Genomic DNA, 6664 nt, shown 5'->3' with positions numbered 1-6664 from the left:
TTTGGTTCTATAATTGATTACAAATTATTTTTCAGTAAAGAGTTATTGTAAAAAGACTTTACAGCCCTCTTGGCCCCTTATTTGAGGACATAAACCATAAATTTTAAGGTACCATGTTCTAAAGAACATTATTTTAAGCAACTTTTGTTTCACATTGCTTTTCTAAATATTTCTCCTTTTCAAGATATTAATGATCAAAGTTTTGGTCTTCTGGCCCCTTAAAACCTCAAATTACGTAACAAATGTTTAAAATAAGGTACTGTGTAGATAAACAGCTGCTGTACAATAAACATTTTTGCTTCTCTAATTAATGACAAATTATTGCTCAGTAAAGAGTTAAAATTAAAAGTCTTTAGAGCCCTCCTGGCTCCTAATTAAAGGGGCCAGCCCCTTTTTATTAAAACAAAACAAAAGCTCGTGTAAATTTTAACAACTTTTGCGTTACATGTTTTAACAAATTATCTACAGGTTAAAAGATATTTTGCAAAACGTGCTAAAATTTTGCCAAAACTTTTGGTGCTAATTTTCGACCTCGGGCGAGCTCGGCGCCGTGCGCATTTTCCACAATGTCAAATACAGAGGATCATCTACAGACATTCATCTAAATATTCCTAAAAGTTTCACGTTTCTATACTCTTTAGTTTCAGAGGAGTTACGTGGACAAAATGGTCCTTAAACATTTACAAAATCTTGAAAATCTCAAACCGGAAGTGACGTTATCGGCTCAAAATTTTATAATCGCAAACAATTTCTATGTTCTATCAGTCCTGCAAAGCAACGACTGGGTCTTCCGTTAGTGTCCACAGAAAAGCTAGAAGTTCCTGTAAGAAGCAGTGTTTTAAAACCAACTACAAGAGAAAATTAAAGAAAATGTTTTATAAATTCGAATAATTCTTAGTACGACTTAACAATATCTGAATGATTTCAAGAACGAATTAACAAAAACCTTTACAATTTCAAGAACGACTTTATAAAAAAAAATCCCGAACATTTTTAGGTACGAATTAACAATTTCCGAATTATTTTAGGTACGAGTTAATTAAGCTTTAAACATAACACTATTTTCATAACCAAGAACGTGGAATCAAAATTTCCGGAAAACTCAATTTTTAAATCCCAATATCTTTGTAATGCATCGTATGATTTTAAAACGGATTTCAGTTTTAAATTTAGCTTAATTAAAGTTCTTTGCTGCTTAATGATTAATATCAAATTTTTGGTCAGAAAGGAGTTATAATAAAAGACTTATTAGCTGTTCTGGCCCCTAATTTGAGGGGTTATCAAATAAAAGGTCTCGCTAATATAAACATATTTTGTTCTACAAGTGTTCACGAATTGTAAACCGTTCTCGAGATATCTAAACAAATATGGTTTAGGGGCCAACCCTTTAACCCCTTACCGGGGCCACACGCAACAAATATTTTGGTATCATATTATTTAGAACAATATTTTGAACAATTTTTGTTGTACATTGCTTTTCAAAATATTTCCCTTTTTTCAGATATTAATGATCAAAGTTTTGAATTCTGGCCCCTTGAAACCCCTAATTACGTAATATGTGTCTTAAGTATGGTACTGTATATATGAACAGCTGTACAATAAACATTAATTTTTGCTTTTATAATTTATAACAAATTATTGTTCAGTAAAGAGTTATTGTAAGAAGATTTTAGAGCCCTATTGGCCCCTAATTTGAGAGGCCAGCCCCTTTTTCTTGATATCAAATAAAAGGGCTCGCAAATATACACATATTTTGTTTTACAAGTGTTCACAAAAAGTTAATCGTTTTTGAGATATCTGTACAAATGTGTTTTAGGGGCCGACCCTTTTACTCCTTACTGGGGTCATAAACAAAAACACTTAAGGAAGCATATTGTACAGAACATTATTTTGAACAACTTTTGTTCTACATTGCTTTTAAAATTATTTCTCCTTTTTCAGATATTAATGCTCAAAGTTTTGAACTTCTGGCCCCTTGAAGCCCCTAATTACGTAACATATGGCTTATATATGGTATTGTATAGATAAACAGCTGTACAATGAACATTTTTGCTTCTATAATTAATAACAAATTATTGTTCAGTAAAGAGTTATTGAAAGAAGACTTAAGAGCCCTCTTGTTCCCTAATTTAGGGGCCAGCCCCTTTTTCTTGAGATCAAATGAAAGCCCTTGTAAATTGAAACAACTTTTGCATTACATGTCTAAACAAAAAATGTACACATCGAAAGATATTACAGAAAATGTGCAAAATTTTCGTGAAAAAATTGGTGCTAATTTTCAGGTTCAGGCGAGCTTCGCGGCCTTGAGCAATTTTTATAATTGGAAGCATGGGGTTACATCTACAGACATTCATCTACAACCCCTGAAAGGAGATGATGCGTGGACAAAATGGCCCTTAAAAATATACATAATCGTCTATATCTGAAACCGGAAGTGACGTTATCATTTGGAAATTAATTTAATAATATGTAGCAATGACGAAATTCTAACAATCCTAAAAATTTCGTGCAAATTGTTTAGGTAGTTTTTGAGAAATAACGCTCCAAAAAAGTCAGAAAGAGAAAAAAAAGAATAACTAGATGCGATCTCGTTGCGAGCAACGAGTGGGTCTTCCGTCCGATTTTTGAATAGATTAGATTAAACTTATTGACTCAAAGATAAAATCGTAGATCTAAGCGATAAAAAGTAAGAAAAAATTTGCGGCACTCGGGGCTTTAACCCGGGTCGCCTGGGCCATGTCCACGACTCTATCGACTGAGTTACTCGGACTCTCGCTTCAGAACTTTGACGCTTAATTTCTCGAGAATGCCTTGATCGATTTTTAAACAATTTACATATTCTGAATCAGTTAAAGGGTCACTATATTGCGTAAAAGAATTAAAAAGAAAATATTGAAAAATAAAAAAAGTCAAAAAATTCAATTTTTCAAATTTCCTTCCGGTGACGACCGGAAGTGACGGCGGACATTTTTAGACCATAGTGCACCAGAACAACGTTACATCTATCATCCTAAAATTTCAGCCATATATCTTCAGCCGTTTTTGAGAAATGTCGCAGACAAATTTTACTTTTAAAAAATCGTTTAATGACGATAAATTTCGACTGGAAGTAAATTTTTAAAAACTGTCACGGCGGTACAGACTTCAGATAACGAGGTATCAGTCCTGTTAATTTGACTGAAATCGGGCGAACCATCTCCGAGAAATCGCCTGCACAAAATCGGTAGGAAGAAAAAAAAAGAATAACAACTAGATACGATCTCGTTACGAGTAACGAGTAGGTTTTTCGTTCAATATTTTAAACGATTCGATTAAAATATCAATGAAATTTCAGAATTCTCCCTCAACCACCTCCTTTTAGATAATGTATACGATTGTCAATATCCTTTAAAATGCTTAACAAAGAGTTTTGCTTTTTAACATACAGCACATTAAAGATTTAAGATTTTAGTCCCCTAAAATCTCTAATTACGTCATCAATGGGGTTGGAAATGAGTTTTACAAACAGATATTGCTGCTATCAACAACTTTGCTTCTATAATGCATTACAAAATCTTGATCATTTTTAAGGTATGAGTAATGGAGTTTAGGAGTCTATTTGCCCCTAATTTAAGGGGCCAGCCCCTTTTTCTTGGTTTTATACGAAAGGTCTCATAAATACTAACATTTTTTGTTCTTACATCCATCTAAAATTGTTGATCACTTTTGAGATACAAATGATTGAATATTTTAGGGGCCAGCCCTCTAGATCCTTAATGGGGACAGAAATGCGTGTTTTGATAAGTGGAATCAATTTAAATCATTTTTTCAAACATTTTTTCTTCTATGATGTCTAACAAAATATGTATACTTCTCTAGTTATTTTTCGTCAAAGTTTAAGTACTTTGGCCCCTAAAAAGCCCTAATTACGTCATAAATGGGCGTGGCAATGATTTTTTCAAATAGATATTGGTACAATCAACAACTTTGCTTCTTTAATGCATTACAAAATCTTTATCGTTTTTAAGTTACTTGTAATAGAGTTTACGAAGGCCTTGGCCCCTAAAAAAAGGGGCCAGCCCCTTTTTCTTGATTTGTTTGAAAAGGTCTTAAGAATACAAATATTTTTTGTTCTTACACCCATGTAAAATTGTTGATCATTTTTTAGATACAAATGATTGAATATTTTAGGGGCCAGCCCTCTAGATCCTTAATGGGGACAGAAATTCGTGTTTTGATAAGTGGAATCAATTCAAATTATTTATTCAAACATTTTCTCTTCTATGATGTCTAACAAAATATGTATACTTCTCTAGTTATTTTTCGTCAAAGTTTAAGAACTTTGGCCCCTAAAAATCCCTAATTACGTAATAAATGGGCGTGGCAATGGGTTTTTCTAATAGATATTGGTACAATCAACAACTTTGCTTCTATAATGCATTACAAAATTTTGATCGTTTTTAAGTTATTTGTAATAGAGTTTATGACTGTCTTGGCCCCTAATTTAAGGGGCCAGCCCCTATTTCTTGATTTTGTTGAAAAGAACTTTTGATTATCTACCACTTTTGTTATATATGTTTTAACAAAATATCAACTCATAAAAAGATACAGATCAAAACGTATGAAAAATTTGATTCGAAATTCGTACCCAATTTTCGAGCCTAGGCGAGCTCATAGAAATTGCACCACTGGCGCCAAAAAACTACATTGTGCACAACTTCAACTTATAGTCTACCTATCCTGAAAATTTAATATTCCTATCTCTGATAGTCTCTGAGTTTATGTCTGCACAAAATAGGTCGTAAAAACTTACAAAATCGGCCGTAAATCGGAACCGGAAGTGCCGATTTCAAAATTTCAAAAAATTTCTAGAATTATGACCACTGGCAATCATCTGAGAAAAAATGGTCGAAATCGGCCGAATAGTTTTCGAGAAATCGCGTGCACAAAATTCGTGGAAAAAAAAAATAATAATAACTAGATACGATCTCGTTACGAGTAACGAGTAGGTCTTCCGTTCAATTTTTTAAACGATTCCATTAAAATATCAAAGAAATTTCAGAATTTCCACTCAACCCCTCCTTTTCAGATAATGTATACGATTGTCAATATCCTTTCAAATGCTTAACAAAGAGTTTTGCTTTATCACATACAGCACATTAAAGATTTAAGATTTTAGTCCCCTAATATCCCTAATGACGTCATCAGTGGGTGTGGCAATGGGTTTTACAAACTAATATTGTTACAATCAACAACTGTACTTCTATAATGGTTTACAAAATCCTAATCGTTTTTAAGGTATTTGTAAGAGTTGTTTTTAAGTTATTTGTAATAGAAATTACGAGTCTCTTGGCCCCTAATTAAAGGGGCTAGCCCCTTTTTCTTGATTTCTGTGAAAAGGTCTTAAGAATACAGACATTTTGTGCTCTTACACCCATCTTAAATTGTTGTTCATTTTTGAGATACAAATGTTTGAATATTTTAGGGGCCAGACCTGTAGATCCCTAATGGGGACAGACATTGGTGTTGTGATAAGTGGAATCGATTTAAATCATAAATGCAAACATTTTCTCTTCTATGATGTCTAACAAAATATGTCTCCTTTTCTAGATATATTGCGTCAACGTTTATGTACTTTGGCCCCTAAAAATCCCTTATTGCGTAATAAAGGGGCGTGGCAATGATTTTTTCTGATAGATATTGGTATTATCAACAACTTTGCTTCTATAATTGATACCAATATCTTTATCGTTTTTAAGTTATTTGTAATAGAATTTACGAGTCTCTTGGCCCCTGATGAAAGGGGTCAGCCCCTTTTTCTTGATTTCTTTGAAAAGGTCTTAAGAATACAAACATTTTTGCTCTTGCACCTATCTTAAATTGTTGTTCATGTTTGAGATACAAATGTTTGAATATTTTAGGGGCCAGCCCTGTAGTTCCCTAATGCGGACAGACATTAGTGTTTTGATAAGTGGAATCGATTTAAATCATTGATGCAAACATTTTCTTCTCTATGATGTCTAACAAAATATGTCTACTTCTCTTGATATATTGCGTCAAAGTTTAAGTACTTTGGCCCCTAAAAATCCCTAATTACGTAATAAATGGGCGTTGCAATGATTTTTTCTAATAGATATTGGTACGATCAACAACTTTGCTTCTATAATGCATTACAAAATCTTTATCATTTTTAAGCTATTTGTTATAGAGTTTACGAGTGTCTTGGCCCCTAATTTAAGGGGCCAGCCCCTTTTTCTTAAATTGAATCGAAAGGTCTCATAAATTCTAACATTTTTTGTTCTGATATCTATTTAAAATTGTTCTTCATTTTTGAAATACAAATGTTTGAATATTTTAGGGGCCAGACCTCTAAATCCTTAATGGGGACGGAAATTCGTGTTTTGATAAGTGGAATCGATTTAAATCATAAATTCAAACATTTTCTCTTCTATGATGTCTAACAAAATATGTCTCCTTTTCTAGATATATTGCGTCAACGTTTATGTACTTTGGCCCCTAAAAATCCCTTATTGCGTAATAAAGGGGCGTGGCAATGATTTTTTCTGATAGATATTGGTATTATCAACAACTTTGCTTCTATAATGCATTACAAAATCATTATCGTTTTTGAGTTATTTGTAATAGAGTTTATGACTGTATTGGCCCCTAAATAAAGGGGTCAGCC

The sequence above is a fragment of the Crassostrea angulata genome, unplaced genomic scaffold (genome assembly GCF_025612915.1).
Source record: "Crassostrea angulata isolate pt1a10 unplaced genomic scaffold, ASM2561291v2 HiC_scaffold_32, whole genome shotgun sequence".
In the NCBI taxonomy this organism is placed as follows: Eukaryota; Metazoa; Mollusca; class Bivalvia; order Ostreida; family Ostreidae; genus Magallana; species Magallana angulata.
Note: the sequence above shows the minus strand (reverse complement) of the source record.